General features: G+C 35.4%; 1 long non-coding RNA gene and 1 pseudogene across 2 annotated transcripts in view; both read right to left on the reverse strand.

The window, feature by feature from the left end:
* Nucleotides 1-24,582, reverse strand: part of LOC143688959 (uncharacterized) — a 164,631-nt gene that overhangs the window by 89,140 nt on the left and 50,909 nt on the right. The gene's annotated exons all lie outside the window — the stretch shown is intronic.
* Nucleotides 1,073-24,582, reverse strand: part of LOC143685743 (lipoamide acyltransferase component of branched-chain alpha-keto acid dehydrogenase complex, mitochondrial pseudogene) — a 30,176-nt pseudogene continuing 6,666 nt past the window's right edge.

Genomic DNA, 24,582 nt, shown 5'->3' on the forward strand with positions numbered 1-24,582 from the left:
TCATCCAATATTCAGTTGGACAAGTATTAGAAAGAAGCTGGATTTCTAAATGCAAGTCAAAGTTTTGGACAATCATTTTGATTCTGTTGCTGGTTAAAGTGAGCCTTTAATACAATGATTATTGTGATAAGTTCATTTCTGTACCATATTCATTATTTTATTCTTTTTGCCTATAAATACTCATTAAATTCTTCTTCCTCCTCTTAGTCATTTTCCAACTCAGGATATGGAGAATGGAATAGACCACAATTTCTTATCCCAGTCTGTTTTTTAGCTGAAGACCAAGAAATGTAAAAGGTAGTGAACTTCTGGATGCAAGAAAATGCCAGAAGCTGCTACATTTAATACTTCCTTACATTAAGCAAATGTGTGAACATGAAGTTTCTTCCCCCCAAAACACCAAAATATTACCAAAATTCTAAAAGTTTAAACATTTTAAACAAACATCTTTAATGGTTTTACTGATTATAAAACTGTAGTGGGGCATTGTTAAGATTACCTTATATTTTTCCCTATTAAAAGATGTCAATTTGTATAAAATAAGACACTCACAGATGATAATCTCTACAGAGCAAGAATGTACTTCTGGATATCTTAAAAGTATAATTGTACATATTTCATACAGCAGTTTACATTATTGTGGGGAAGAAGAAAATATTTTTGTTTGTAAATTTCTTTTCCTACCTAAGAGTAGTTAAAAGAAAAGCTTCATCAAGAGTCAGCTAAACAAACAAACAAAAGCAACAGGGCAAGTACTGTGTGTGTATTTGGCTACCACTCTTTGTAACATTAACTTTTTTGTTCTTGCGAGTTTCAATCCACTGACTCAAAGACCTCGGCTCTATAGTAAAAAGTCACACTACGACCTAGAAAATGGCTCCAGGAAGCTTTTACATCATTACTCATTTTCAGGAAAAAGTCTAACAGAACAGTGTTAAGTATTAGCTTTAAACTTTAATCAGACAATACAGAGCACTCGTAATATGAATTGTAATGAAGAACATGGGCTGGCACAGATGAGTTTTATGTATTCTTTGGAAGCTCCAAAAGTTCAAGGATGTCTTATTAATCTTCATTTCAGATCTACTAGCATAAAAGTTGGGTTTTCTAAGTGGGATTTCTATAACTTAAAGAAGTGTAACATTGTAGCGCCATCAATAATTCTGTGATCAAGTGACCCAGGTCACATCTGTTATCTGTACTTTCCCCTTCTAGTTGAATAGGGTAGGGGACTTAATTGATCCAAAAACCCCAATTGCTACTTCAGTTGGCAATATCACTGGTTTGACATAGGTCCCACCAATTGATCTAATGTGGGGAGAGTAAATGTTCCTGCTGTAAGATCGGTGGTTCCGATCTGACCTGCAAAGCCCAATTTCTGAAAATGGTTCAATTCACTAGCAATCTCAAATACACAGCAGATCTGAATTTTTTTTTCACATTAGGGACAATCAACCCTTGCTCAGTATCTATTGCTACTCTAATATTATGAGAAGCCTTATATGTTATGTTCTGGCAGTTTTCATCCACAGGAGCATTAAGAATGAGGAACTGTAATAATCCCAAAGAAGAAGCCTTTAAGAAGGGTATAGAGGAGAGTTTACTTCCACCACCAAACATAATGGACCTTAATTTTTCTTGTAGCTTGACCATTCAGTAAGGTCGACCTCCTCACCCGAAGTGAGGAATCCCAGGGCCACAGTCATGGTCTTGATCATTGCTTCATGAAAACCTTCAGTGGATTCTGTTCTGTCTTTCCCTGTGAGTAGCGGAGGTTTTGGTATTGGTATAGGAACAGTCTTTTGGAGTTGCTGGAGGTAGCATAATTTGGGCTTTAGGTAAAGGAGGTAATATAGCTCTTGCCTGCTTTGCCAAATAGTTGAGAATATCTTCATTAAGTATTCTGCCACCTTCTCCTGAATCAACAACTTCACTCAGCTTAATGTTGTTTTTCGTTGCAAGGTGGCCAACTGCAGGAGTTAACCAAATTTTTTGGCCATTACTCTTGGTGTGCATGTTCACCATGAGACATGACAGCTGTTTCAACAACATCTTCCTCTGAATCTTTTAAAGCTTCCGTTTCTGTGTCTATTAATGGCTCCCCACATAGGCAGTCTCCTCTAGATTGCCAGGGAGTTTTTAAAAGACTCCATCATAACAACTAGTGATGGTAACAGAAGCTTTATTACTTTGAACTTCAAAGATGCTATCAAATTGAGACAATGTATCTCCTTTTACATATTCTTTGACAGTTACTTCTCCAAACCTTCTTCAATGTCTGAGAGTTTGAACTGAACAATCTGTCCATGTGGAGCAGCAGTTGTTTTCAGGAATTGATGTGGATGACTATACTTGAATGAAGGGTAATCGAAGAAACACACAAATTTTGGCTTCAAAACATGAACATTGCAATATGTTTGAAAATAATGAACTTAAATCAGCTGCTAGAGCATGCCAGGTCCAGGCCCTCAGCATTTGTGCTGCCATCACCTTACCCTGGAAATGACAACTGTTCCACTATTGGGGAGTAAAACATTTCAAAGTCCTTGTCTTATTTCAAGAGAAAAGCAATGTTATTTAAAACTTACTAGGTTAAGTATATATTAATATTTAAGAGTAACTACCAAAAGAATAGGAGTAGACTACATAGCTCACAAACTTATTAAGGGATATTTTTTAAAAGAGTGAGGTTGGGATTGGAATAAACTCAACCACTACAATCAATGAAATAACTATTTACCTGTCTGGGTTTTTTCACTTTTCACATCCTTGCTATGACTTATAAAGCACATTAGTAAAAGCAAGGTTCTACATGCATTTGGGGGAATTATGATAAAAATGAAACTGGAAGAATTTTAAGTTGGTTGTTTTTGAGAATTAAAGTAGGATAAACACACAGGAAGGAACAGAGTAAAAGAGCACAACAAAGGATGGCCATCACCATCATTATTATCATTATTAATGTATTTAAATATTATGAAATTAGGAGAGAAAATACTTCTAATTAGTCTGAATCATTTTTCTTTAAGTATACTGAAACAGATTCAAGGAACATACTGAAAGAGAGTTAACCAGGAATAGGGTCTTGTTTTCTTTCTTTGATATTCATTTCTAGTATGATTACAAATGAACTTTCTGAACTTAAAGGCATTTTGACAATTTTAAGCAGGAAGAAGATGGCCAAAACATTCTGACATTTATCATATAGAAATATAAAAATCGTAAATGGTGCAGTAAGAGAAAGGGGTAAACAAAAAACTCTCGAAAATAAGTTTGAAGGGATTCCACAGACTTATTTGAAAGCTGGTGTATGTATTTCTCACTTTAAAGTGGTGGGGAAAAATACAACTTTGTGATAATGCTGAAAAAACATTTAAAATCTTCCATACCCCAAAGTGTTCTCTCCATTCTTTGATATTTCACAGAATTACATATAATTTTAAGGGAATATTTTCATATTTTACCTTGCTTAGTAATCTTTTGAGTACTTGCATTTTTATTTTGGATCGTAAGAAATTTGAAGGCTTGAATAATGTTATTCATCTTTGGCTTTCCCAAAAAACCTACCCTGTGCCCTGTACATAGTTGAAACTCATTAAAATTGATTGTGGATGAGGAGGATGAAAGTAATTCTAAGAATTTGTGAGAACTTCTTAGATTTAGTAGTACTTATCCCCTGTCCCCTTGTCACAGAGAAAGACCATTCTCAGTACCGCTCTTTTCACTCCACCAAATAGAAACCAAACAAGAGCCAAGAGTAAAATTGATCAAGAAATGCATGCTTCCAATTTTTGAAGTTAAAAACCTTCAGATGCTTCAGGAATAGATTCTTGTAATTGGAACATCAAATATACCTAGTCTTGTATGTATCAGATATATAGAGTCACACTGCCCCATTATTTAGCCATGAAGCTGGTTCCTTTGTTCTTCATTCAACAAGTACATTACTTTGCAGCAGATGCCAGAATAAAAAATTCTAATGACCCCCATGTCTTTCCAACCAAGTATTGTATCTATATAGCAAAGACAGTTGATGTAGAATATTTAGTGATATCTGCTCTTATCGAGGTCTTCCTGCTTACTCCTTCCCATTCCTTCCATCCCCAGGCCACTTCTGTGTCTCTCATTACAGTGCAGCAGAGGCCTCTACCATTATATCTAAATATTATTATCCATTAAGACACAGACAGCTTTATTTTGAAAAGTGGCTAAAACACTGCTCTTTATTATATGCATAAAACTCCTTAAGTACCAGATGGTTTCATTTCTGTATGAAGTTGCTGATCTTTCCATCACACTTGCCAGCAGAAAGTTTGGGACACCTCTTCACATGTTTCTTGAAGTAGCCTCTTGATACTAAGGCATCCTCTCCAGATGTAACCCAGTAAAGATAATACCATGTAAGCCATAAATAAAATGGCTCAAACTAAGCTCACATTAGGAGTCTGTTACCCTATAGACAGCTTTTTTTCCTTCTAGCCGAACTCAACAAATAAGATAACAGGGACTTAAAGGCATAGGGTGTGGTTTTAGTTTGGCAACACATTAGAATCATCTCAGATGAATTGGATATGAATTTTAAATGGAAGGGTGGGGGTGGTAGTTAAGACATATATATATATATATATATATATTTTAAAGCTTCTTTGGTGATTCTAATGTTCAGCCAGCTTGAGAATTAGTAAAATGGGGCCTATTGGCAGGAGGATGATAATTTTTCTTTAAAATGAAGATCTACACTTGTTTATTGTTTTTACAAAGATAATGATAATAAGCAAAAGAGGAGGAAATACCCATGATTAATCCAGATATCTAGAGATAAAAATTATTAAAACCTTGGTGCATTTTCTTCCATATCCTTTTCTTTGCCTGCCTGCATAAAGCACGTGTGCACACAAAATGCTCTTTTTATTTTTCACTATATATCATAGAAATATTTAGGATCATAAGTCCATAGAGGAAATGGCTGATGATGTAGGAAGAAATGGTCAAGGCGATTTAGCCACTGATACCTTTATTTATATAATATCTTATTGCAAAATGTGTAACTCATCATCAGAATGCCCCTATAGACAGGAAAACACCGTAAGACTCACCTTCTTTTGTCCCTCCCTCCCTTCCTTCATTCTTTCTCCATTACCCACCTTTTTTTAGAAAGTGAAGTTTTAAAAAAATTTGACTGTGGAGATATTGCAACCCTTAAACATTGCTGATGGGAATGTAAAATGATAGCTACTTTGGAAAATAGTTTGGCATTTTCTCAAAAATTTAAATGTAGAGTTACCATATGATACAGCAATTACATTCCTAGTATCTACCCACAAGGAATTAAAATATACATCCCCACAAAAGCTTGTACAGATATTTCATAGCAATATTATTTATAATAGCCAAAAATGGAAATAATGCAAATGTATGGAATATTATTCAGCAATAAAAATAAATGAAGTATTGAAACATAGTACAACATGGTGGCCCTGAGAAATATCATGCTAAATGAAAAAAGATAGTCACAGAAAAGCACGTATTATATGGTTCCATTTGTATCAAATATATAGAATAGACAAATTTATAGAGACAAAAAGGAATTAGTGATTGCCTAGGGATGGGGGAAGGGGAATAGTAGGGGATAAGCATTGACCTCTAAAGGGTAGAGTTTGCTTTTTCAGGAATAAAAAAGTTCTAAAATCAGGTTGTGTTGATAGTGAGAGTTGCACAATATCATGAATAGACTAAAAAAAACATTGAGCTGTATACTTTAAATGAGTGAATTGTACTGTATGTGGTCTAGTTTGCTAGCTGCTGGAATGCAACACACCAGAGATGAATTGGCTTTTAATGATAGGGGATTTATTTAGTTAGTTCTTTAGAGAAAAGGCAGTTAACTTTCAACTGAGGTTATTTCTTCTGTGGAAAGGCACAAGGTGATCTCTGCTGGCCTTCTGTCCAGGCCTCTGGGTTCCAACAACTTTCCCTGGAGTAATCCCTTTCTGCATCTCCAAAGGCCTGGGCTGAGCTGTGAGTGCCAAGATGAGATATGCTGAGCTGCTTGAGCTGTGCTACATTGAGCTCTCTCATTTAAGCACCAGCCAATTAAATCAAACATCATTCATTGCCGCAGGCACGCCTCCTAGCCGACTGCAGACGTAATCAGCAACAGATGAGGTTCATGTACCATTGGCTCATGTCCATAACAACAGAACTAGGTGCCTTCACCTGGCCAAGTTGATACCTGAACCTAACTACCACATGTCCACCCCTTGTCAACTTGGCAACTATATGCATCACCTTAAACGATATTAAAGTGGTACAAATTCTCTTCTGGATGCGAACCTATGAATGTCAAAAACAAATTGTCTGGTGCCAATATACAAAGGAGGGACAGTCACAGGATCCATAGGGTGAAATTGGGAGGAAAACCTGCAGGGCAAACTCCATTGGATTTCAAAGTCTGAAAGTTATTTATCCTTCAGCTTTAGAAAGTGGCAGTCCCACCCTTTCCAAGGGCCTATGCAGTGGCCTGCCTCTTTCCAAATCAACCTCGGGGGACATTGAGGAGACCACCTTTTTTTCGGCTCCACCTCCCTGGCACAGCAGGAGAGACAGGCTGGTGGTGCACCCTCGGCAGACTGGAGAGGCCTCGGGATCCCACCAGCAGCGAATAGGTGTTCCTATTTCTCCACATCCTCTCCAACATTTGTAGCTTCCTGTTTATTTAATAGCAACTATTTTTATAAGTGTGAGGTGATATTTCAAGGTAGTCTTGATCTGCATTACTCTTATAGCTAATGAAAATAAGCATCTCTTCATGTGCTTTTTAGCCATCTGTATTTGCTCTTCAGAAAAAAATGTCTATGCATATCTTTAACCCATTCTGTAATTGGGTTGTTTGTTCTTTTGTCGTTGAGTTGTATGATTGCTTTATATTTACAGGATATCAAACTTTTATCTGATTAGTGATTTCCAAATATTTTCTCTCATTGAGTTGGCTGCCTCTTCATATTTTTGACAAAGCCTTTTATGAGACACAGAAGCATTTAATTTTGAGGAGTTCCTATTTATCTATTTTTTCTTTTGTTGCTTGTGCTTTGGCTGTAAATTTTAAGAAACTACTTTCTATTACTAGGTCTTGAAGATGTTTCCCTGTATTTTCTTTAGGCGTTTGTATTAGTTAGTGTTCTCTACAGAAACAGAATCAACAGGAAATGCTCACAAATATAAATTTTATGAAAGTGTCTCATGCAACTGTGGGGACGCAGAGTCCAAAATCCACAGGGCAGGTGGTGAAGCCGACGACTCCATTGGAAGGTCTGGATGAACTGGCCGAAGCAGGCAGAAGAGCCTGTCTCTTCTCAATCCTCCTTAAAAGGCTTCCAGTGATTAGACTGAGCATCACTCATGGCAGAAGACACTCCCCTTGGCTGATTACAAATGGAATTAGCTGTGGATGCAGCTGACGTGATCATGATTTAATTCTATGAAATGTCCTCATTGCAACAGACAGGCCAGCACTTGCCCAACCAGACAAATGGTACCACCACTTGACCAAGTTGACATATGAACCTGACCATGACAGTATGTGAATTATATCTCAATAAACTTTTAAAAAAGAGAATGAAACTCAAATTCCTTATTTTACATCTTACTTAGTGCTCTGAAGTTGATCATTCATTCCTGTTTTTAAAAGGATTTATCCCCATTAGTAACTGTTCATTTTCCTCCTTCGCCCTGTGATTCTTTTATAAGTGAACTGATGAAGATCTCTTTACCGTCTCCTCAAGATGAAAAAAAAATTTTTGATATTATAAATCTCAATGTTGCTATAGGCTGCAACTTCAAACCCATGACAAAGTGGAGAGTTGAGGGACATCATTGTCAACAAAAGATGCTTTCAACATTCTTTTGATATTAAAATAGACTTCTATAAGACTTGCACTCTGGGAACACACCACCCAATGAGCTTAGTCCTTCTTACTAGCTGCTGAAATACTCCTTTAAAAAAACTCCATGTCGAGACTAACAAAGAAGAAAAGAGAGAGGATGCAAATAAATAAAATCAGAAATGAGAGGGGGGGTTGTTACCAAAGATCACACAAAGAAATTTTAAAAATAATAAAAAAGAAATAATAAAATAATGCTTTCTTAAAAAACAAAACAAAACAAAGCAAACTCCATGTTATTTTGAAAAATAATTATCATTGAAAAATTCCATTCTGGGGATGTAACCACCTGAAAAATATAGTGAATTAGACCGTCAATGGATTGAGAGGGGATCGCACCACTAAGCATTCCTATTCTGATAAGTATTTCAGACTGCTTGTTCCAGATTTCTGGCAGGGTCTTTTCATTAGACTTAACCCCCCGATTGCGGAATGGCACACAATAAAAAAGGATGCAGGGCTAGAGGAGGGTCCGAGGATGGCTGCCTAGGGTGTGTCTGTGACGTCCCCACAGAGCACGGTGGGGGTAGGTAAGGTCGGGGTCATGGCCACTTAACAGATACCTGTGACTTCCCTAACAAATGTCATCCCTAAAAGCTAGTGGTCCTCAAACTTCAATGTGCCTAAGAATCATTAGCGTTTGAGAACCACTAACAGAAATCCTCTCTAATGAAATACTATTGTGGCTTCTTGCTGAAAATGCTGCTACCTACCACTATAACAATGATCACCCTATATTTTAATATTTGAATGCAAGTTGGGGTCAGGATCCAGATCTTTTCACCCTCAAATTCAAGTATATACGACAATAACTGCCACCAAGTAGAATCAATAAATGACAGGTGAGGTTATTAGAGTCACTTCCCTGTAGGCATTCCGTTACTGACCAATAGTTTCCTTCGAGCACATGAAAGCATTATCATAGATGTATGGGTATTTCTTTTTTTATAATGTGTTTCTTAAAATGTATTGAACTTCTTAAGCAGCTTAAAAATAAGAAGTTTTAGAGTATAGAACAGTTCAAATTGTCTCTCAATCAAGTATGAGTGTGTACAAAAGACACCTTTGATATGCAAGATCTAAAAATCCCAGCGCACCCTTTCTAGGAAGCTACTTGGGGATTATTTTCCAGGAAACAACTGAGTAAATCAAGAAAGAAATGATTAGGCTGAGCAGATCTCTTGCTAAGATCTTCTGCGCTACCCAGAAGGCCATTTTGTTAATTTTCAGTTTTCAATAAATATAATGGCCAAGTGCCCTGGAACACTGTATATCATCTGGCCACTGCATTTTTTTCTGATGCGGAAAATCTACGTGAGAGACCTGATTATAATCGGATGGCTGTTGTTTTGTAAATATAGATCAAAGCAAAGGGAAATATTTTATGAGGGCTGATGCATCCATGCCCATCCACCCATGAGAGTGGGGAAGATACACTTGCAAATGCTTACTGGATGTTTAAAATATACTTAACCGTCACCCTCTCTGTTAAGTCATTTTCTTTATTAACTAAATTAAACCTATAGATGGACCTTTATTGGAGAGTGTTTTAGTTTGCTAAAGCTGCCAGAATGCAATATACCAGAGATGGACCGACTTTTATAAAGGGGATTTATTTAGTTACAAATTTACAGTTTCTCAAAGGAAAGGCAACTAGCTTTCATCTGGGTTTCTCTGTCATATGGGAAGGTACGTGGTAGCATCTGCTGGCCCTCTCTCCCCACTTCTGGGTTCAAAAAGCTTTCCCTGGGGTGTTTCCTCTCTGCATCTCCAAACTTCTGAGTCTATGTTGACTTTGAGCATTGAGCGGAAATGTGCTGAGCTTTGCTGAGCTTTGCTGAGCCTTTCTGAGCTGTTTCTCTTCTGACTTCTTGGGCACTCTCCTTAGCTGACTGCAGATGTAATAAGCCATAGATGAAATTCATATGCTGATGACTTAAGTCCAGAGCAAGAGAACAATTGGGCACCATCACCTGACCAAGTTGACACCTGAATCTAACTACTACAGAACACTTCCAAAATTTCCTCAATCACATATTTATAAATCTTTTTTTATAGTGGATTGCTTCTATATCTCAGCAATTATGTATGATGTTTTTACTTCTTTCATTCAAATTGGGTAATTTTATTTCCATCTTCTGGAGGAATCTCACCACAGCTCCTTCTGTAAAGACCACGTATGGATCCCCTGAAAGTGAATAAAATTAACCATCTCACATAGGATAATCACAAAGTAAACTGGTAGTTAGGAATTTGCTTAAAACATCTTATTCAGAGCATATTAATTGCAAGTAAATGGTGGCAAATTATAATTTTTTAAAAGTCTCAGGCTAGAAACCATTATGTCAAAGTACAGGATTGATTCAGGGTTCCCATGTAGGATAGTTAAATTTGATCTGTTCTAATGGTGCTTTCACTCGTTTCAGTCATCTTGACCCTTTGTATTATTAATCAGAGTGGGAACACAGTGGTAGTGTGAATGGATCAGTGCAAATCCACCCCATTATTGGAATATTATTTCAAATTGCATACCCTATTGTGGATAAGGGTTGACATCCTGTTGTATAAGGGGGCAATTATAATCACCATTGAAACCAAGGTCAGGAGTTGGAATTTAAACAAGCTAAAAGATACTGAAAATGTGGAAAGATTAGAGATCAAAGTAGCTAAAAGGGTAATGGTAGTATAAAGAAAAATGGTAGAAAGGAAAGCCAGTGTCCAAACAGAGGATGGAGGGAAAAGGAAAGTAGAGATATAAAAGAAACATGAAATATTGCAGCTATACTGTATTTTGAAAAATTGAGCTATCTTCATATAAACAATTACACTGAGGCCCTGTTATGAAAATGACTGATCTGGGAACCATTTCTGAGGACTTCATTCACCTTACTTCACCATCGTATATGGCCATCTTACACAAGGCAACCATGTAGCCACATTGAATGAGATCAATTCTTGCAAAGGAGACTTGATATTCTCAAGCTTATCTTATAATAGGGAGAATTTCTGAACTGGGAATCCATGGTCTTCTAAGAGGATAGAATTCAAAGGGACGGTAAAATTAGGTGGGAAAAATTTTACCTTTACTTGTATTAACTTACAGCTGAAATTTAGCATTCCCTCCAATTATGAATATAAGCAATAAATTACAGGGGTAGTATCTGGCACTTGTAACGAATATAAGACACCGATATTTATCATATTACAATTGTTGATATCTCAAATTATCATTTATGCTTATTACTTCTTTGAGATTATAGTAATTTGGCCTGTCCCTGGATCAGTGCAGCAACCATTTATCAGCTGGTACAGTAGTATTACTGTGTTTTAAAAACCAGAATGATTATAACTTTACCTACAGACTGAATAAAGCACAGCTTGTACATTTATCTTTGAACATTTATGTGAGTGTACCTATTGTTTAAATTGCTAGAATACAGTGGCTACACCAAAGGAATGCATACTTCATATTTTGATAAATATTGACAAATTGTCTTTCAAAAGGTATAATAAATTATTCTCCTACTTGCAAACCTTCATGAATAATATCATTTTTCCATCTTTGTCTATGTGTGCATAGAAATTTTAATTAAATATTATCAATTTTCACCTTTACTTATTACATATCTACAGAAATTCATATTATTTTCCTTTATTTTGCATTTTAAAAATTATGAGTGAGGTTGAGTGTCTTCTCATGGGAAATATGATTAGTATTTCTTTTTTCTGAGGTCATCCATCCTTTGTCCATTCTGCTACTGAATTTTTATCTGTTTCATAAAGATTTGTAAGAATTTAAAATATATATATTAAGGAAATTAGCCCTTTGTTTACCATATTTGTCATGTTAATTTTTCCCCATTTGTGTCTTTTAGATTACAAAGTGCTTGTAGATGGACAGAAGACTTTTATTTCCAGGTAGTCAAAATTATTAGTCTTTTCCTTTTGATTTCTGGGCCTCTTGTCACTTTTTAAAAGCCTTTCCTAGTCCAAGCTTATTAAAAACAGTCATCTCTGTGTTTTTTAAGTTAATCTTATGTTTTTAGTTTAATTTTTTTGTTGATCCATCTGGAATATATTTTAGTACAATAGTGAAGTGGAAATCTAGCTTAATTATTTTCCAAATAGCTAGCCAGTTCTCCCAACACTATTTATTGACTAATCAGTGTTTCCTCAACAGATTGTACTAAATCCTCAAATGTATTTAAGTCCATTTTTAGATTCTCTGATCCGTTCCCTTGATATGTTCATTCTTGTTCCAGTATTACACTGTTTTAATTACTGTAACTTTATAACATGTTTTAATATTTAGCTGAGCTGTCTCCCTTTATTATTCTTTTCTATCAGATTTTCCTAAATAATCCTGTGTGTTTCATCTGCCCCATAAAATTTTGAATTATTTTTTCGTGTTTTCTATTTGGGATCAGAGTGAATTTATAGATTAAATTAGAGATAATTTATATCATTACAATATTGAGTCCTTATAGAAAAGAAAATGTTATGTCTTATATATCAAACTGAAGGTTTTGATTCATGATGTAACATTTTCAGTAGAATTTTAATGTTTTCCTTGCTTTTTAAAAAAAAAAAATGCCAACATTTTTAAATCATTGATTTCTATTGTGAATTGGATCTTCTCTTTCTGTATAATTTCTAACTAGTTTTTTGCTCTGTGTAGGAAAGTTATTGATCTTTTTTTAGTTTTTTAACTAATATACTTACTGAATGCTGTTCCCCATTTTCTATTTAAAATTTTTTTTACTAGAGAAATTGTAGGTTTACAAAAAAATCAACCAGAAAATACAGTGTTCCCATATACTCTCCCCCTATTATTAACACTTTGCATTACCCTTGTACCTTTGTTACAACGGATGAATTTTTATAATTGTACTATTATCTATATTCCATAGTTTACATTAGGGTTTACTGTGTTGTACAACACCATGTTTTGTTTTTTTAAAATTTTTATTCTAGTAGCATTTTTAGTTTTAAATTTCCCCTTTTAACCACATTCAAATATACAATTCAGTGCTGTTAATTACATTCACAACGCTGTGCTGCCATCACCACGATCTCACAACACCCCAAACAGAAATTCTGTACCAATTAAGTGGTAAGTCCCCATTGTCTAACCCCATCCTAACACCTGATAACCTGCATTCTAGTTTCTGACTCTATACTAACAATTTCATCCCCATTGTTTTTAATGTGCTTCTTTAGGGACTTTCAAGTAAACAATGACACTACCTGCAAATACTGCCTCTTCAGGATGGCTATCCTTTATTTTACTATCTTTCTCTAATTGCATATTGTGAAGATCCAATTCACAATAGAAATCAACGATTTAAAAATGTTGGCATGTTTTTTTTTTAAAGTAAGGAAAACATTAAAATTCTACCGAAAATGTTACGTCATGTATCAAAACCTTCAGTTTGATATATAAGACATAACATTTTCTTTTCTACAAGGACTCAATATTGTAATGATATAAATTATCTCTAAACTAGAAAAACCTCAAAGTAATAAGAAAGAGATGGGGAACTTCTCCAGGAACAAAGCCATATCAAGGACTTAGGCTAAAATTAACTTGCTAAACATAGCACTTCTAGTCCAGGAAAGCTACTTTTGTATACAGTCTTCTCTGTATGTATGAATCATTCTTGGCCATATTCAGCACACACCTTCTGCCCTGTAATTGTTTTAACAATTAAAAAATAAAAACATCAATATCTGTGGACCACTATAAATAACCAAAATGGAAGGCATTCACACCATGTTTTCAAAATACACTAGTTTAGCTTTTATTTTGCCTAACTTAAACCACAGGGAAGGGGCATGTTCGCCTGCACAAACCCATTCTACATGTGGCATGCACAGTAAATGATAGCATTTGACAAATTTTTACCAGCTGTTTTCTTTTTGGAAACAACAAAGCCAATGGTTATATTTGGTGTAAAGAGAAAAAATATGTACCTTCCTAATCCAAGGAGGTTTTATGTTATTGTTTTTTCCTGTGTTAAGTCATGTTTACACTACATCAGCTTTGCTAGACATGTTTCCATGACTTCAATCCTATTCTCTTTGCCCCCGTATTAGTTAGGGTTCTCTAGAGAAACAGAATCAACAGGGAACACTTGCAAATATAAAATTTATGAAAGTGTCTCACGTGACCGTAGGAACGCAGAGTCCAAAATCCACAGGGCAGGCTGCGAAGCTGATGACTCCAATGGATGGCCTGGATGAACTCCGCAGGAGAGGCTCACCAGCCAAAGCAGGAATGGAACCTGTCTCCTCTGAGTCCTCCTTAAAAGGCTTCCCATGATTGGATTTAGCATCACTAATTGCAGAAGACACTCCCCTTTGGCTGATTACAAATGGAATCAGCTGTGGATGTAGCTGACGTGATCATGACCTAATCCTATGAAATGTCCTCATTGCAACAACCAGCCAGCGCTTGCCCAATCAAATGAACAGGTACCACAACTTGGCCAAGTTGACAAGTGTCCCTGACCATGACAGCCCCTATTCCAGAAGATGAAGTGTCAGTGACACAGTGATGCCTATTAGGTTGATAACGTTTAGGACCTTGAAATTGAAGATATCGATGGACTTCCAGATGTTCTGACTTCCTTGAAGATCAACTTGTAAAACTGAAGACTGGGCTCCACTGTACCTAAAAACACCAACTGAGGTTCCTCAGCTTGGGTGCTGCAGGGAAGCTATAGGGAGAGAGCATGAATAGGAGTAATGCGTAGACATTGTTTTTTTTTAAACTTTTTGTGTGGTTACATATGTGTTATATAATCTCAAAACTTTCCTTAACCACTGTCAAGTGGACAGTTTGGTGGATTGCATCACAGTTTTATGTTACCATCACCACCAACCATTACAAAACCTTTTTCATCACCCCAAACAGAACCTCTCTACCCATTAAGAAATATTTCCCCTTAATCCTCTTTGCCCAGTTGCTGGTAACCTGTAATTTGCTTTCTGTCTTTAGCTAAGAACTTACTTCTGGTTTTGTTGATTCTCTCAATTGTTTTCCTAGTTTCATTTATCTACAATCTAACTTTTTTTTAATTTCCTATTTTTTCTACTAGCTTTAGGTTTAGTTTGCTTATCTTTTTCTAGTTTCTGAAAATACGAAGTTAAGTTATTGGTTTGCGATCTTTCTTCTTTCTAAATCTAGGTTTGTTTGCTTGTTTTTTCTTAGTGGCTATATATTTCCTTCTGAGTACTGCCTTTGCTGCACCGCATAAGTTTCACTATGCTTAGTTCTCACTTTCATGCCCTTCTATGAATTTTTATTTCCCTTGTGTTTTTTTCTTTAATAATTGGTTGTTTGTGTGTTGTTTAATATCCTGATATTTGTGAGCTTTCCAGATTTTCTTCTGTTATTAATTTCTAGCTTCATTCCATTGTGGTTGGAGATGGTGCTTTGTATGATTTCAATCTTTTAAAATTTATTGAGAAATATTTGGTGTTCTGTATAGTCTATCCTGGAGAAAGCTCCATGTGCACTTGAGGAGAACATCTATTCTACTATTGTTGGTTGGAATGGTCTATATATGTCTATTAGGTCTAGTTGGTTTATTTATTCAAATCTTCTGTTTATTGATTTTTCTGTCTAGATGTTCTACCCATTATCAAAAGTGGCACACTGGGATGTCTATTACTGTAGAACTGTCAGAAACTGATTATTTAAATCTGTGATTAAAAAAAAATCAAATGCTAAAAAAAAGGGTGGTGTAATGGTGGCTGAATGGCAGAATTCTTGCCTGCCATGCTGGAGACCTGGGTTCGATACCCGGTGCCTGTCCATGCAAAAAAAAAAAAAAATCAAATGCTAAATCTGTGATGCTCTTCTCTAATAATGGGGGCTGGGTGGAAATGAAACTACCTAGTCACACCCAGATTTGAACTATAAATATTTATTTACACGGAATAAAAAGTAACTTCTCCATTCTTCTATGTGCTTGTGTATATCATGGCCCTTGTTTTGTAGACTTAACACTTAGGCCCTATGAGTAGAGAGGGATGTGAAGATGAAAGTGCTACATGTTAGAGGTTTATTAAAGCCAAGATTATGATTGTTTAAATAAGAATAGTCTTACTCGTTGAGTAATAGTTCTGAAATTAATAATTTCATGTAAAAATTTTGACATCTACTAGAAAATAAGGAAAAGCAAGTATCAAAATTTGAAGAAAGAAAAAACCAATAAAAAGAGAAAAACAACAAAATTTGAAGAAAGAATTAGAGAAACATTTGAGAAAGTTCCAATATTAAGTTAACATTATCTGCTAATATTTCATTGTGATTTGTAGAAGAAGAAAAGTGGACATGGAAAGGATCTTTCTTATTACATGTGTTGTTTAGATATGACCAGCAATTATTCTTTTTATTTAGGGTCTTTTTTTTTTCTAGGAGCAAAATATTAAGGTAGAAATAAAATTCCTCCACAATTTTCTAGGCAACTTTAAAATTTTATGCTGATTCTATTGATAAAAATCACCTCGATGTTCTCAGCACAGAGAAAGTATTGAATCTAGTCAGGGCTCTTTCAGTAGCAACAGATAGAAACCCAATTCAATAAATATTGGGAAAACAAATGATATTGTCTTGATACAAATAAAACTGGACTTGAGAAGCAGAGAGGGTGCCAGTGAATAAGTTACCCTTTCTTCCTATTCATTAGGTGCATAGGTTTTTGCAGGACACAAAGTTTAGGTGCCAAAGATTAATCTTCTAAATTGAAGAGTCTCACAATTATTCAACCGATAACTCAGGTAAATGCCACCAGCATGAAAGGGCATGACCTCTATCAGATCTCCCATTTTTCATGAGGTTTCTCTGAAGAGTTAAGGAAAAAATTCCATCTCTAGTGAATGTAGACTGAAGGGGAATCTCAAAGACCCATTGAAGTCTTTGTTTTACAACTTTTAGGTAAAAAATGGATGATTAAAGATATGCATCTAATTTTACTGCTTCCCCCAATCCCACCATATCATAAAAAAAAGAATTTTTTTGAAAGGAATGAATCCATAAGGATGGGGAAAACAGAAGAGGAAAAATACACAAAATTTTGGGAACTAGAAAGAAGATTGAAAAGTGATAGCAATTTAGCAGGCCTGAGAAGGTTAAATTCCAAGTCTGCAGTAAGAATAGTAATGAATATATTCAGTAAAAAAAAAAAAAAAAAAAAAAATTTAGTTTGCTCCACAGAATCACCCAAAAACTCAGAATTGCTGGCCACATTTGAGGAAAGGCTTTAACATGGAACATTAAGAAAGTTAAAGAAAAAGTTAACTTTAACAGAGAAGGAAATGACAAATGATCAATAAGATCTTCAGGGCATGAGAAGATATAGCAAACAGGAGACGATTATGAGCTCTTAGAAATTAAAAATATGAAAGCAGATAAATAATTAGTGGATGGATTAGAGTATACAGTTGAGAAACTCTCCCAGAGAGTGGAGCAGAAACGCAAAGAGTTAGCAAGTAGGAGAAAAAAATTATGAAAATTAGATCACCAGTCCAGGAGATCAAATACATTTATATGGTGCTTATGTGCCGGGCAAGCTTTAAACATACCAACTCATTTAGTCTTCCCAACAAGCCTATGATGTAGGGACTTTTATTATTTCCATTATCCTAGTGGGAAAACTGAGACATGGAAAACGAAGTCTTAGCTAATAAGTAGAAAACCTAGGATCCAAATCCAGGTGGTTTAACTCTAGTATCTGGGTATTCGCTACTTAGCCTTTCCAGAGTTGAAGAAAGAGAGAGCAACGAAAACAATGGGGGAAGAAAACATGTCTTTCCAGACAGAAGGTGCTTATAAAGCACCTGGCACAATAAATAGAAAGAGAACCACACCAAGGCACACCTCAGTGAAATTTCAGACAACTAGAGATAAAGGGAAGATATAATAAGCTTCCAGAGAAAAAAGAAGAGGTGACAAAGATTTAAAAAAATCAGAATGATTTGAGACTTTTTGATATAAACACTGGAGGTAAGAAGATAATGGAGCAATGCCTGCAAAATTCTAGGGGAGAATGACTTCAATTTTATCCGCATCTAACCAATAAATACAGTGTGTGAGAATGGAATAAAGACATTTTTAGATGTGTGAGATCTTGCAAAATTTCCCCCCATGTGCCTTTGTCAGGAAACTGCTCATAGAGAACTCCATGAAAGTGAGGGAAGAAATGAGACTTGGAAAAATGAGATAGACAAAAGGAATCAATTTCTCGAGTGCTGGTGAGGGGATATCTTGGGGAAAAAAGTTAGATAAAAGTATACAAAGTAAACAGTCCAGATGGGGAGGTCAGAAGTCTCCAGAAGTAAGATGAAATTAATAGAAAATCTGATGCATTCAGTTTCTTAAGGGGAGATTCAAACTATAGGAGGAGAGTTCAAGGTTTGAATTTGAATTTATGAAAAGCATATTAAAAAACAAAACAAATGAAAAAAACGAGGCCACTATTAACACCAAGTGAAATGCAAAAATTAGTAGTAAATCAAATCAATCACAGTATTTCCAATGACACATAGCATTGAACAGCATTTACAAAGTTATAATGATATAAAAACTGACCAGTGATCTAACTAAAAATATGCTTTATCTATACTGGAAGGATAAGGGATGGGAAACAAGTAAATGTTGGGATGGGAGAAGAAAGAGAGTCACATCCTCAGCCCTAGTAAGAAGTCAGGAGAAAAAAACACTGAAAAAGCCAAAAAGTAGTAACCCAACCACATATTTTTAGAGAATTCTCTAAACATATTATTTTTTATAATAAAGCTTCTATGAATGATGTAGAGATAAATTAGCTCATTAAATTATTTGTGCAAGTGATTGAAAAATAAAAACTATAACTTTCCATCTGGAAATCCCAGGCACCCTCTCAACCATTGAGACTTACAAGAAAATAGGTTAAGCCCTTGATTTTGAGGCTTGCCCTTTTGAAACGTGTTTTTGGTAGTGAAGAAGCTAAGACTATCCGCAATGAGGCCTGAGAGTTACTCCCTTTTTTGTTGTTCAGATTTGGCCTCTCTCTTTGTAAGCACAACTTGACAAGGAATATCATTACCCATCCCCCTACATGGAACATGACATCCAGGGATGAAAGTCTCCCTCACAACATGGGGTGTGACTCCCCAGCTTGAATCCAGCCCTGGTACTATGGGATCGACAATGTCTTCCCATCGATGTGTAATAAAAGGGGAAAAAGATGTGTAATAAAAGAATGTGTTAGTGGCTACGAGAGCTCAAATGGAGTCAAGAGGCTATTCACTATTACACTTTTGTGTAAATTTCAGTTAGATAGTGCTCTTGGCGTGGTTTGCTAAAACTCCATCCAAAATCAACATGTTAACTCTTAAGAACACCTAGGGCTCAAACTGAGACTTGGTTTCATGCACTTGTTTTGCCTTTCTGGATCATAAAATCCCTGGAGGGTTCTTAGGTCAGATAAATCCTGAAACTCAGAAGGACCAGCCTCTTCAAGATTATTATTTAATTTCATTCCCCTATCCTTTAGTGTGGACATCCCTTCTCAACAAGAAAAAATTAGAATGGGCATTGCCCAAAGATCCCTATAGATTGGGAGAAAGATTAATGGAGAAGGAGGTATACCAGAGAAAATGGGATTTAACAAATGAGTATGGCTACTGAATCATTATATAAATATTCCTTCTAGCCTCCAGGATTTTGGAGCAGCTAGAAGGAAAAATCTGAGGTGATAGAATAGTAGCCTGTAACAGACTCTGGGATCTGTTCTGTTACTACTTGTTGAAGTGTCCTTTGAAAATTATTGCTTTTTTCTTTTTTTACTTTGTACGTATGTTGTATTTTACAATGAAAATGTTTAAAATAAATAAATGAAAACTAAAACAATTTCTTTTGTGATTATTACAATTTTCTTATGACAGATTACTTGGAGTGTAAGTCTCTTGAACTTCTTTAAAAGCATTTCATTAGAACACATACTCCTGTGATATATAAAACGTCTTTTAACTTTGCATATTTTCAAAATCCCTTAATAATAATTTCTTACTTAATATAATCTTTGTCATTATGAACTAAATATTATCCCCATTTAAACTGAAGTTTCAAAGAATGGAAGAAATGTTTTAAATTGTCCAAATCCCTTAGGAATTTTGTGAGGGTAACAAGACCAGAACATAACATTCTCAATTCCCTGTCTTCATGCCATAAAATCATGTTGAATTTGTGCAAATATTTTAAAAACAACAAACAAAAAGCCCTAGATATTTAAGATGCCAAAAATAAAAAAAAAGAAGTAACAATGTTGGCCCTATTATAAACTAATTGTGCATATTTGACAAGGAATAGAGAATTCCTGTTAATATAGAAGTAGAGAAGTCAGTTTTCTCTAAACTGTGAAAATTATAAGCAAACAAAAATGACTATGAATAAGTACAAATAGCAGAATGAGATAAGGCCAGATATATGATCAGTGGATGAATATGGTCTACGACTAATCACAGTATATCTCTGAAATTAATGGAAAGGATAGAAAGCTAAGGAGCAGAAACAAAAACTTTATTTGCAATTACTTTCCATTGGAGGGACTGATTATTTCACTTTAGATTCTATGGGATCTCTTTTTATCAGAATATTCTAAAGATCTAGATTATATGAGATCTTTCATCTTTAATAAAATATTAAAAAGAACAGAAACCAGTGAGTACATGTACCATTAGCCTCAGAGGCTTCACCTGTAAAATTAGGATAATTATAATCCCCATGTGTGCCGGTTTGAAACTGTCCTGACTCCAGAAAAGCCATGCTGTTTAATCCTCATTCAATATTGCTGGGTGGTATCTTTTTTATTGTTTCCATGGAGATGTGACCCACCCAATTGTGGGCGTACTTTCTGATTAGATGGTTTCCATGGAGAAGTGTCTTCCCCCATTGAAGGTGGGGCTACTTACTGGAGTCCTTCAAGAGGGAACCATTTTGGAAAAATTTCAAAGCCAACAGAGTCCATATAGCCAGAGATCTTTGGAGATGCAGAAAGAAAAAGCCCCTGGAGAAGCCTTATGAAATGGGGAGAGAAAACTAGCAGATGTTCCCAGCTGAGAGAGAAACCCCGAACGTCATCGGCCCTTTATTTGGAGTTAAGGTATTTTTCTCTATATGCCTTAGAACTGTACATTTCTATAGTCTTAGAACTGTAAGCTTGCAATTTAATAAATTCCCTTTTTCAAAGCCGTTCTGTTTCTTGTATTTTGCATTCTGGAAGCTTTAGCAAGCTAAAACACCATTGTGCTTCAAGCCATTTAAAAAAAAAATTTCAATTTTTTTTAACATAACATTTTTTAAAACATAACAACATTTTAAAAAACATAACGACATCTTTTAAACATAACAACATGCTTCAAGCCATAAAGATTTACTCTAATTTCAGTGCTTTTTCTTAGTTCTCTGTCTTGCTTTGCTATTTAGGAAAATACTTCAAGTGATGCAAGTTCCTTAGGTATGATCTGGAAGGAGCAATTTGTAGGGGGTGTGGGGAAGAAGAAAGATTCTTCTGCATAATAGGTTAATGGGAACTTTCACTTGATTGGGTGTGCGGGGACAGGTTTGGAGGTCCTGGGCACACCCCAGGAGTAGTAGAAGGCGAAGAACCGTGGGAAATATCCAAAGATGGGGTGACAAGAAAAGTTGAAAACAATCTTCTAATAATTTTACTTTTTCCTGTTCTTTATCGGATGTATTTCCCCTCCAACCTCGCCCCCAAACATTTTGTCTAATAAAAAGTTGGCTATTCACTGAACATTCTTGTTAGCAGGGCTTTGGGAAATGAACAGAGTGGGTAAGAGCACAAAAAAAGAGGACACAGAGGCAAGGTCATGCATGGGGGTTGAGACTGAGAGTGAGAATTGACTAGATCATGCAAGAACCTTCCACACCCCCACCAGTCCAACAAATACCTGAGTTTCCCGGGATGTATGGAATAGAGAGCCGAGCAATTTTGTTCGATTACTCTAGAGGGCTGGCAAACTTGGATTTCTCAGAATTGACAGCATTAGCTCTTCTTTCCTTTAACTAAAATAATTTAAAATACAAATAGCTATGAGGAAAGATGTAATAAACAAAGAACACTTTGAGTGTGAATTAATTTATCAGATGACAGGTAGCCAAAAATGTTTTCCTAAACAATGACACTTAATGAATAAATTGTCGAAGGCATAGAGGGATGGATAAGAAAGCTTTGAATGTTTACATGTTTAATGTTTTGTAACATTAGCTCACCCAATTGCACAAAACTCTCAGGCTGCATAATCTTTTATTTTTAGTGAGAAAAGTAGATTTAGGTTTGTTAAAGAATTTGCCCAAAATATCAGAGTGAATGTAGGTTTTCCATTATGCTACAAACAAATCCAAACGTTAGAGCAGAAGAGAGAGGCAAATTTACCTACTTCAAATTTCGCCTATATCCTTTCAGCATAAATAAGTCAACTTAAAACTGGCTACTTGCTTAGTGTTATTGCATCTGTTCTTTCAGGGTATTGATAAGTGTGGTTTGTGTCCAGCGTATTGTCAAAATTTTGCCAAAAAATTAACGTGTATTTAAAAAGAGGTGACAATACAGCATGATTGTTTCATCAATATTTTCATAAAGAGGCATCATTCCACATTCTTTCTCATCTTTTCTATAATTCTCTGCATCTTTCTTTATTGCATTATATTATAATGAATGAAAACTAATTATCTTAACAAGTCCAGTTCTATAAAGAGGGAATCTTTAAGCGCAAATGAGATAAAAGTTAGTCTCTAAATTTGTGTCATCTTATTTTCAAAGCACTGACAGAAAGGAAGTATGGAATCTAAACTCAAATGAAGCAGGAAATTTAATGCAATTTAAAAGTAATTATCTGGGGTAAGTTAAAAAAAAAGGACTTAGGAATTGAACCATTGAGAAGAAGAGACCACTACAGTTTATAAGTTATGTGTTCATGATAGAAAAATATTGGCTAATGCATTCAGAAGTCTATGCAATGAATGAGTGCCCAATATGTAGCTCTGTATCATGTCTTTAAATTTTGTTTTTCTTATAACAACCCCATTGGAAGCACACAGGAAGTCAGTTTTGGTACCAAATTTCTATTTCCCAAGCATGTAATGTGTTTTGTCTTTTTTTTCCCCCACTAGTAGTGGTTACTATTTACATACTTGGCGTTGAAAATCCAATTTTTCCTCACTCACTTCATGGTTACTCTTCATAAGCAAAATAAAAATATTTTGATTGGGCACTGGTGGTGGTAAATCTTAATGTTTTGCCTGTTTTTTTCAGCTTCCCATTAAAGTATATTTGAGGCAATCTATTAATACTTTATGTTAAATTAATAGCTATTTAATATGCTTTTTAAATAGTTATTTAATATTTTAATAGTTATTTACATATTAGTTGTGTGAGACTCTCTGTACCAGTGCTTTAAGATTTAGTGCTATTGAATACAAGGCACTGTTCAGTAAAAAAAAAAAAGATTATGGTAAAAAAATATGAAACTTGGGTGTATGGGTGGTTCAGTGGTAGAATGCTCACCTTCCAAGCGGGAGACCCAGGTTTGATTCCCAGACCAAAAAAAAAAAAATTATGAAACAATGGAGCCCAAAACAATAACAGCAGCAAATTATCAACATTGCAGAACAAATACAGTCTGGAGAAAGGGGCAACCACAGGAGAAACCATTACACTTCTTCCGTTGGACTTCATTACCTGAACAACATTATTCAGGTTATTACCTGAATAACCATTTTATTTGCCTGCCCCCATTCAAATAAAAATAATTTTTAAAAGTTAATCTATAAAAAAAATCTAAAAGTGGCAATTCCATCAGACAAGGCAGCTGGGGTATAGAGGTTAAGCATCTAATACTATTACTTACCAGCTGTGTGGCAAACTTTTCTATGCTCCAGCATCCTCACTGATAAAGAGGATAATGATAGTGAAAACCTCTTAGGATTGTTCTGAGGCATAAATGAGAACCTGAGGGGTAAAATATAGGGATTGGCACATACTGACTCAATCAATATTTGTTATTTATTGTTTTTGGTTTTTTTTTTTTTTTGCTTAGATTTTCATGGAGATAAGTCAGCTAAGAATGTTTTTGGTTATAAGTTCTGAATCAAGTAACAGAGGCCTAAATACACAGAAGTTTATTTTCTCACTTAATAAGTATGAATCTCAACCGTATCAGGGAGTCAGTTAATGTTTCTGGGATTTTTTTTTTTTGGCCTCTGTGCCCCCAAGCCCTACCCATGATCACAGGATAGTTATAGCATTACATGAGAATACCCGAAACAGGAAGGAAGGGGGCAGGCAGAATAGAGACTTTCTTTTCCCATGGAGCATCTTATGTCTCATGTCTCATTTTTCTGAACTGGGTTACATGCTCAACATAGGCCAGAACTTGGCAAGAAAGAATGAGATTCCTATCCCTAGCAGAGACCAGTCAGAATTAATCTCCTGGGTCTAAGGATTGTCACCCAAACAAAATCATAGTTTTGTTCACAAGGCAGAGAGTAGGATGGCATTGGAGAGGCGGCTAATAGAGTGACTCAACTGTTTTTGTTACAAGTCTCCCCTGTAGTAAAGTTTAACTAACA

The sequence above is a fragment of the Tamandua tetradactyla genome, chromosome 6 (genome assembly GCF_023851605.1).
Source record: "Tamandua tetradactyla isolate mTamTet1 chromosome 6, mTamTet1.pri, whole genome shotgun sequence".
Classification (NCBI taxonomy): Eukaryota; Metazoa; Chordata; class Mammalia; order Pilosa; family Myrmecophagidae; genus Tamandua; species Tamandua tetradactyla.